Source organism: Callithrix jacchus, chromosome 14 (assembly GCF_049354715.1).
Source record: "Callithrix jacchus isolate 240 chromosome 14, calJac240_pri, whole genome shotgun sequence".
Classification (NCBI taxonomy): domain Eukaryota; kingdom Metazoa; phylum Chordata; class Mammalia; order Primates; family Cebidae; genus Callithrix; species Callithrix jacchus.
In genome coordinates, this window is record NC_133515.1 from 114075659 (window position 1) to 114086091 (window position 10433).

The following is a 10433-nucleotide window of genomic DNA, read 5'->3' on the forward strand; positions in this document are numbered from 1 at the left end:
TCTTAAATCTAAATTAGCAAAATCGACTTTGAATGTGGATTTAAAACTTATAGGTTGACAACCTGTGTGAGATTAGGTAGGCTGAGGAATAATTATCTCCAAACCAAGTAGGGTCTGAGCAGTGCACCCCTGGGTCCAAGTGCGGGGCTCTAAGACACTCCAGCCCTCAGAACCAACCCGGATCAGACCCCCGCTCCCCTCCAGCCCCCCTCCTGAGGCCCCTCCTTCTGACACTGTTTCTGCCACACAGTCTCGCTCCCATGAGGTTGACGTGGCTCTCCTTCCCGGTGCTTCTGTGGTCCTGTACCCGGGCGCGCTCAGTATGATGCATCTAGAGTCTCTTTCTCTTAGGCTGACCTTGGAGCTTGGCATTGACTTACGCTGGATATTTTTGCCATCCTTTTCTGTACCGCTGTGCTCCTGAGAACGGGGCTAGGCAGATACCAACCCAGAGAAGGTGGTAGAAATAAGGTCTTCTGAGTAGCAGTGAGAAGGCATCTGCATCAATTGGTCACTCCATAAAATGATGCCAGCAAGGGACAGAGAGCTTGGGAAAATGTGTTGACATTGTGATTAAATTGATTCGAGGTGACCTGCAGGCAGGGGCATTGGAAGGACGGGATGTTCTGGGTATGGGCTGTGAAAGCTGACCTCAATATTCCAGACAGAGGCTGGGTTCCATGACAGGGAGATGTGGGAGGAGCCTGAGAATTAATAAATGCAGCTTTGGCTGAAGCAGGAGAGTCCCTCGCCCGAGTCCCGGTGCCCTGGGAGACGTGAGAGGAAGAGTGTCCTCATTCCTGTTTGTGCTCCTGACCTCCGGGCTGCGGTCCAGCCCCCACTTCACCAGAACTACCCTTCTGTCCTTCTCACACTAAGCCAGACCCCAGGACACCAACACCAGCAGGCACTCTCAGACTCATCTATCTCTTCCCAAGGCCATCGGATACCTTTGCCTGGCTGTCCTTTCTGAAACACATTTTCCCTGATTTCTGTAAAACACCAGGGTGTCCCTCTCCAGATGGAAGATTTCTACACAGCCCCAAACATGAGAAACTCAGAGAGTCCAGCCCCCTCCCTCCCAGGTGTCTCATGACATCTTCCATCCCCCCAATGTCACCTGCCGTGGTGGAGTCACTGGCAAGGTCACGTTCACATCTGGTGCTCACACTTCTCTGAGCCCCAGGCCACCTGCCTGACACCAGCCCTTGGCTGTCCCTAAGATTCATCTATTCCAGTCTGGACTCTCAGTTTGCAGCCAGAGAGCTTGACACTGAGACTTTATTCTCTTGCTAGTGGGGTGTCCTAACCTAGAAATCTAGACTTACTGCCCCTGATAGCAGGGAGCCTTTGGGATTCCCTGAGCAGGGCGTTGCTCAGGCTGCCTTCAGGGTTCCCACACTGCAGACTCTAACTTTTGGCTAAGCTGCGACTGTCTGAGTTTTAGAGATTATGGACTCCCTGTCAACTTGGTCACCCTCTTTTCAAAGCCACAGGTTAAAGAGACGTGAGTCCTCCGTGGTCGCTGGGGATAAAGACCCTGCAATTTGGCATACTTTTGTCTTAGTGTTAATTTTATAATCTCACATTTCAATACTCCACTACCATCTGACAAAGGGCTAATATCCAGAATCTACAAAGAACTAAAACAAATATACAAGACAAAAAGCAGTTTTAAAACTGGGAATGGAATTCAGAGTCAGGAGGCCTGGGCTTCCACCTGACTGGGCGTGTGGGTGTGTGAGGTGCAGAACTGCTAACGCTTCAGATGCCTTGTCTACAGGGTGGCAGCATGACCGGGTCCATGTCTACTCATGCCTATGCACCTGCCTCTGTCTACCTGTCTCCACTACCATCGATCTATCTACACATTTGCCTATCTATCTATCTATCCATCATCTGATTGTCTCATCCCCCAACTCTATCATCTATCATCCGTTTATGTACCTCTATCTATATAACGATCCATTATCTTTCTGTGTGTCTATCGGAAAGTGCTTTGCAATCAGCCTAGCACCTACGTGTTTTGAGACAGGTCGTCTTTTTGGGATCTGCCAGATCTGAGTGGTGATACAGACAATGGGATTCAGACGCTGGGTTCCCTTTGTAGGGAGCCACAATATCTCCACAGCCAGTGACAATTTCAGTGGAAAATCCGGGCAACTCTGAATTGTGGCAGATAAGAGCTCTTATATCACACTTTGTCCTGCAACCATCATGTGTTTGCCGCCCCCCCCCCACCGGGGAGTCAATCCTACCCCAGGGATGGAGAGTCAGGAACATGCATGGAACACGTTTGGTTAAAGACTCACGTGAAACATATCAAGCAGTCCAACTGCGGGAAAGCATTCACCTCCACGGAGACTCAAATAATACTGCGTCCCTATGAAAACTATCTTTTTTATGTCAGAAAATATTTTCCTTCACCACTGGAGACAGCATTACATTTTGTGGTCATTTTTGTAAGAGTCTAAAATATCTCACCCCAGTGAAGGACGCCTCCCGGGCTTTGTTTAGACAGAGGTGGAATAGGTAAATGCGAGTACCTGGCACGGGGCCCTTCTCAGGTGCTCAGAGGACGCAAGTTCAGTCTCGTCTCATTGGCTGATGATGCAGTTTCTTTCTGTTCACTTTAGAAGGAGCTTCTCACTTTAACACTGGCTCTTCCGAAGACGCTTGGAGGCACTGTTTAGGTCAAAAGGCGGTGTCTTTAGGTTGCTTTCTGCCACAAGGATACATTTTTTTGTGAAAGCCCTTCCAAAATTAGGATTCCAGCTACTGGCATTCTCTAGTAAAGTGTGCCGTCGGAGGCTGATTCGCTTGGGTAATCTCCAAAGATAAATGCCAGGCCACAGTAATGGAGAAAGACATTACTCACATTCACAAGATATTTTCCAGAGAGAAAGAACTTTTAAAAGTTGTTCGAGAGCCACATTGAATTCACTATATGTTTCTGTGGCTAGAAATCATAGCCAGAAATAGACATTCACTGATTGCCTGTTTTCCATGAAATATGGCTGGCTTCATAGCGCAAAAAAAGCGCCAGAGTCTGTTTTGAAATATGCATCTTTCAAAGTTAGAAATAAATTTAGAGGTTGATCATATTGATTTTTCACGAGGAATTGATGGAACAAAGCCATCTTCTGGGTGGCTTCAGAGAAAAGTGATCTGGTGATTGTCGAGCTCTATGCACTCCAGCACTGTGTGAGCATTATTTAGAATAACTTCAAGCCACTTCCAGCCAGGTCAACAGAGGCTCAGCAAGCTCCTGAAATCCTGCTTGTATTTCATAATCAGAAGACACACTCCAATGACTTCGAGGAATTCCGATTTCTTGTGAAAGCCCTTCACCAATCAAATAACTGCATCGCAAGTTAGATTAAGAAGGAAGCCACTCAGCAGTGCTCACCGAATAACTGATTATGTCTTGTCTGGTTTTTGTTGTTTTTTTTTTGCATAAGGATGTCATAGAATCTTCTTGTGAGACAAATTTGAACAGCATTTTAAAATGACAGAGTATTGAGTTTTTATTCTTGTTTGGACAATGTTATCCTCATTCAAACAACATTCTGGAAATGCCCGTTGTGTTGTAAATAATGGAGGTGGAAAAAGGATGTCCCCAGCTGGCACTTCCACGGACACACAATGGGCCATTCATAAAGTACAACGTCTTCACGGAAAAAGAATCTAAACAGCTTAGACTTCTAAGGTGAAAAGAATCAAGACTCAACATTGGTGAATGTTCGCTCTGTGTTCTCTGTGTTAGACTTTGGGTAGATCATCCCCTACGTTACCTGAAAATCATCCTGCGGTAATTTTTGGCATATGCCCATAGAGATGAAGGAAATTCAGAGAGTGGCCAAAAAGCTTGTAGTCAGCTACGTAGTTGGTGTAAAGGAATTGCTGGTGAGGCAATGCTGGCCCCTGTAGTAAACAGCAGGTGTCACTGGCTGCAGATGGCAGAACATTGTTTCTGACTTGAGGCTGGGCCTGCTCAGGGGGAAGGAGGCCTCCACCCTGGTGGTCTTCAGAGAACCAAGGACATCTGAGCACAAGGCAGGCTGGGGACCCTGGTCTTTTTCTGTCCGCTGGGTGAAGAAGAAATGGATTGGGTCATTAACTAGTCTTGCCACAGAGTCCTTCTCTCCTTTCTCCTAAACGAGACACCCAAAGCCCCATCCAGCCGCTGCACCCAGCGCGAAGTCCAGACCCTCTGGGCGCCGTGCCTCCTCTCCATCAGCCACGATGGCACTTCTCGTTCACTGCACTGTCAGTAGAAAGACGCGTTTTCCATCTCTCAAAAGGCAGGGCGAGGTAAGTTAGGAGGCTCCTGTAGATGGAAAAGAACAAGGCTGTGAACACAGACCCACAGCAATCCAAGCCCCACCGGGCGGGCAGCATCAGGCTCTATGCCGTGGATTTGGGGGCCCCTTGGCTTGGTCCTGTTTCCTGTGGGATTATTCCTTCTCCACCCCCTGAGTCATTGATGAGCCTTAAAGGGGAGGGTAGAGCTTGAACATCATTAGTCAGCAAGTGACCACCAACCCAACACAGCCTCGCAACCAGCATCCACCTCGAGAAAGATGGTTTCGGCCATGCACAAGATTCCCACCCTTGCTTCAGCCTCTATCCGGAGGGTCACACTCTCCCAGTTCCTAAGGGCGCAGATCAGCTGGGCCTGTCTGTGCCCGTGTGCAGATGGAATCAGGCAGTGTCTTCATGTCTCCTTCATTCCGCCCCACGTTTGGTCTGTGAGGCTGCAGCCCATCTGCTGTCTGCTGTGCCGTGGTGCACATTATGACAGCCTACGTGATCGTCCATTCCACAGCTGAAGGACACTCTTGAAGTTTCCAGCCGAGTTTCACTGCTAGTGTGAATGCCGCGTCTGTAAGCGTGTTTTTGGTAAACTTACATGTGCACCTTCATAGGTAGGTAGGCACGTATTCAGCTCCGGTGGATGTTGCTACACTTTCTCCCCCATGTGGTTTTACTAATCCACACTTCTGCCAGGAGCATATGTGAGCTCTGCTGGCTGCAAACCCCTCGTGCCCTTGGAATGTGCCATCTTTGCCTCCTTCACACCTTGTCTTTGGTGGATATGCGGCCATTGCCTGGCATTTCCACTGTGCGGTTTCAGATATGGGGACTGTCTTTCTGGATCCTGTGTCCTGTGCTGGGCTACATAATAGCACTGAATTTGTTTCTCTACACAGAAGAAGGAGATTGTTCTCAGCTGGGCATAGTGGCTCACACCTATAATCCCAGCACTTTGGGAGGCCGAGGTGGGCGGATCACCTGAGGTTGGCAGATCACCTGTGGTTGGGAGTTCAAGACCAGCCTGACCAACATGTAGAAACCCTGCCTTTACCAAAAATGCAAAAAATTAGTGGGGTGTGGCAGCGCATGCCTGTGATCCCAGCTACTCACAGGGCTGAGGCAGGAGAATTGCTTGAGTCAGGGAGGCAGAGGTTGCAGTGAAGCGAGATTGTATCATTGCACTCCAACCTGTGCAACAAGAGCAAACAAACTCTGTGTAAAAATAAATAAATAAGTAAACTATAAATAAAAAAGAAGGCCACTTGGAAGCACTGTTTAGTCAAAAGTTGATGTGGAAATCACAGCGGGCACAGAACAATGCCGACCCCAGACCTGCGCGGCAGAAGACTCCTCAAAGCTGTGGCCCCTGAGGGCTGTGAAGGGGCCGCACCTCCACCCAGCGTGCTGCTCTCAGGAAACCGCCACAGGCACCAGTGACAGAGACGACTGTGCTTGGCTGACTGTGTTGAGTTACACCACCAGAAAACTATCCTTGAACATTTCAGACGTTTGCCAGCAGAAATAACTAAATCATTGGGTCCTCAAAGGCTTGAAGAAATTGCCTTCTAGAACTCAAAAAGCAGGAAATAAAACTGGAAATTAAAAAAGAAATGCTTTGAGAAAAACTTTAAAAACCCACAAAAATTTCTAGTTCAAGAAAACAAAATGTATGCTTGTGGCATAAAGCAACCTAAAGGCATCCGACATGTAAGGTGTGAGGGACACACACATTCAGTCAGCTGCACTTTGCATGTGGGGACTCTGTGTCCATAAAGACTTCAAATTGTCCAAACCAAATTTAACAATCAGGCAACGATCGTCAGACTAACTCCAGCTGGGTCTGACCCTGAAGGGAAGAGATATTGTTTGTTCAAAGTCACACTTCTTTACTGCCCTTCCCTAACATAATCTTCTATTTAAATAGAATTATAAAGTTGTGTATTAAGTCCATCCTAGTGGGAGGATAATGGTGCTTGTTGAGGTGTGGCCATTATATTTTAAAATGCTTTTCACTTCATAAGCTGACATTAAAAAGACAAGTATTTTATTTTCAGGTGTAGTGATGAATTTAAAAATAGTTAAAATAAGCAAATATCTACTGTGCATCAACCATGAGCCATTGCTTTAGGGCCCTGGAGAGGACGGGGGTGCAAACAGGATCAGCATGAATGGGGCAAACATCTACCTACAAGAGTCCCTTTGATCTACGGAAAATGGCAGCAAGGATATGATAAGCAAAACCAAAGCTCCAGGGAAGAAAAGCAAGGGAGGAACTCAGTGTGAGCAGATGCACCACACAGAGAAGACTCCGTCTCACCTGACACTGCAGGAGGCAATGTCACCAGGTGGGAAAGAACGATGTATGTCCCTAGATGCGAAAGCTCGAGAGAGCCTTGCTGGTGCCAGAGACCCCGGGAGCGAGGCTTGAGGGAGCAGTGGCTGGATCTGGACTGAGAATTGCAAACAGGGTGCTGTGGCCTGCAGATGAAGCCCGGATGCTTTGATCTCTGTGAACTCTTCCTATCTGGTTCTGCTTGTAACAATGCAATATCAATCTTCCTCCCAGCCAACAACCTTCCAGAGGTTGCCAGCAATTACAGGAAAACAATCCATGGTCCTCCAATAGGAATCTAAAGCCTCCTCCTTCCTCTGCCCCCGATCCTCGTGGCCTGATTTCCACTCCTTCCTCTGCCCCCCACCCTTGTGGTCTGCCTTCCACTCCTTCCTCTGCCCCCCACCCTTGTGATCTGATTTCCACTCCTTCCTCTGCCCCACACCCTTGTGGTCTGATTTCCACTCCTTCCTCTGCCCCCCACCCTTGTGATCTGATTTCCACTCCTTCCTCTGCCCCCGACCCTCGTGGCCTGATTTTCACTCCTTCCTCTGCCCCCCACCCTCGTGGTCTGACTTCCACTCCTTCCTCTGCCCCCCACCCTTGTGGTCTGACTTCCACTCCTTCCTCTGCCCCCAACCCTCGTGGCCTGACTTCCACTCCTTCCTCTGCCCCCCACCCTCGTGGTCTGATTTCCACTCCTTCCTCTGCCCCCCACCCTTGTGGTCTGCCTTCCACTCCTTCCTCTGCCCCCGACCCTCGTGGCCTGATTTCCACTCCTTCCTCTGCCCCCGACCCTCGTGGCCTGACTTCCACTCCTTCCTCTGCCCCCCACCCTCGTGGTCTGATTTCCACTCCTTCCTCTGCCCCCCACCCTTGTGGTCTGCCTTCCACTCCTTCCTCTGCCCCCCACCCTTGTGGTCTGACTTCCACTCCTTCCTCTGCCCCCCACCCTTGTGGTCTGATTTCCACTCCTTCCTCTGCCCCCCACCCTTGTGGTCTGACTTCCACTCCTTCCTCTGCCCCCCACCCTTGTGGTCTGACTTCCACTCCCGTCCAGTGGAGACGTGCTTGATCCAGGCAGGCCTCCATACACCACGTGCAGCGTTGTTCCTGCCGGGAAACATTTCACACATTCAACCCCATCAAAGGGGCAGGTGGAGGGAGGCCAAGGACTCCACATTCATCCAACAGAGAAAATGGATCTCTTAATCAGGCAATGGAGGTTGGCAAGGGTTGGCTTCTGTTTATTTTTCATAAAGAAGAAGCAATCCTAGGCTCTGGAGCTGCCAGGGACTTCTGAGGCGATCGGGTGGAGGACTATGCTGTGGCATTTGAATCATCCTTGTGAAAGAGTAGGGAGAACGTGGCTCGACGATGATTTTACCCCCTTTCTAGGGAATTTGTTGCCTTGCAAGGCAAAGTGTCCACTTGCTACATGGTTTTCTAATCCAATTCAATAAAGCAACTCCACTAGAAACATCTGCAAAGTTTGTATGGAGTCTCATAACAGTAAGATAAAATAGAAAAATTTACATAAATTATTTATTTCTGAGTTTCTGATTACAGCATTGTATCTTAAAATAGGGCAAGCTTAGCTCCATCATACTTCAGTGAATTTCAATGTAGGCAAACCACTGCACAGAGATTGATAAACTTGAAGTGGACAGCTTAAGGCTGGAGCGGGGCTATGGCATTCTGTCTTACGAGGTGGTCAGCTTCTTTGACTACTGTGAATCAGTGATTTAGAAAGGATTTCGTGACTTACGTTAATAATGTGCACTATGCGAATTCGTTCTAATTAACTTAGATAATTAATAATTGATTATACTAATTAATAATTAAGCATTCTTTCTGATTCAGAGGTTCGTTTTCAGAAAGACCTAGTGGGTATTGAACGTGCGCCAGATGAGGATGAAATCTGACCCACACTTAGGAGACTTCGTGAATACCTGTGCTTTAATTAAATGGTAAAGCTGCGTTATGACGCTCAGGTAGTTAAAACGGTATTTTCACTGAAATTGGGATATATGAGACTTTACCGAATGGTTTATAAGGGGAATTATGGAGTACATATCATATGTGGAACATCATCCAAGATGCTTTAGCTTGTAAAGTACTAATATGATTTCATGATAATCTCAAATATAGACTAGATAAATTCCTGTTTTAAATAAGATACAGAAGAGTGAATTCTTAAGCAGGTCCACACTAGTTAGAAAGAATACGACTGAAAAGCTACATTTTCTGTATGGCTATTATAGGACAGATTCTCCTATGCCCACTAAACACAGCAAAATTAACTCCAGATACATGGGCTCCATTAATAAAAACTGATCAATTATGGAAATGTAGCTCAAGTAACACTGTTTAGTTAAAATCTGCTGAAAACCTGCCTGCGACTCTTGTCTCCTGCTCTTGGAGCCCCTCAGATCTCCGGCCGATCCCCTCTGCACCAGCCCTGCCCTGAGGCCTTGAGGAGCAAAGGAACCCCACTCCCAGACACAGCGAGCCTGCACTAAGAGCGCTCCACCATCCCTTTTCTCTGATTAGAGCATGTTTTTGTCTCGCCCTACATCCCGCGGCGCCTTCAGCTCCTGAGAGGGAGTTCCTGGTCAACAGCTAAGAGGGAAGGAGCCTGGCTAGCGTAGGTCACATGCCAGCTTCTGCCACACTGCCAGCAACATGCAGAGATCACCTGTGCCAGACACGCCCCGGGTAACTCCCCAAGTTATTTCCCAAGAGCTGCAGCTTGTGCCAACCCAGGAGCAGGCAGAGTCTGTGGCATCACACTCAGCGGGTGGGTTTAGATGAGACAGACCAGTCATCCCTGGCCCACAGATGCAGAGCGACAGACCAGTCAGCCCCCTAGTCAGCACATGTGGACAGAACAGGCATCACCCCTGGCCCGTAGGTGCGGAAGGAACAGATCATAACCCCTGCCAGCAGGTGCAGAAGGGACAGGTCATAATCACCAGCCAGCAGGTGCAGAAGGGACAGGTCATAATCACCAGCCAGCAGGTGCAGAAGGGACAGGTCATAATCACCAGCCAGCAGGTGCAGAAGGGACAGGTCATAATCACCAGCCAGCAGGTGCAGAAGGGACAGGCATCGCCCCTGGCCTGGCAGGTGCAGAAGTGATGGGTCTTAATTCCCACTGGCAGGTGCAGAAGGGACAAGCCTCACCCCCAGCTGGCAGGTGCAGAATGGACAGGTCATAACCCCTGGCTGGCAGGTGCAGAATGGACAGGTCATAACCCCCAGCTGGCAGGTGCAGAAGGGACAAGCCTCACCCCCAGCTGGCAGGTGCAGAATGGACAGGTCATAACCCCTGGCTGGCAGGTGCAGAAGGGACAGGTGTCATCCCTGCCAGCAGGTGCAGAAGGGACAGGTGTCACCCTGCCAGAAGATGCAGAGGGACAGGCGTCACCCCAGCCAGCAGGTGCAGAGGTGCCCTTTCAGCAGTTGGACATGAGGCCAAAAAGCAGAAGCTGAGGGAGGGTGCTGGGGCATTCCTGGAGCTCTAGAAGCCAAGGCCTGTGCCTGCCCCAGGGCTGACCTTGCACACAGTCCCAGGCACTGGGGAGTCAGGGCATCCGGTGGGGCCCTGAGCAGGATGCACCTCTCCCAGACTTGACCACAGAAGCTGGGTGTGCTAAGTGCGCCTTATGGACACCGTCAGGTTGAGGCTATTCCACAGGAAATGGACGGTCAGCCCTTCCTTGGTCCTTGGACTCTCCCCCTGCCCCTACTGTGGGTGAACACTGCCTGTACCCTGTGCTCT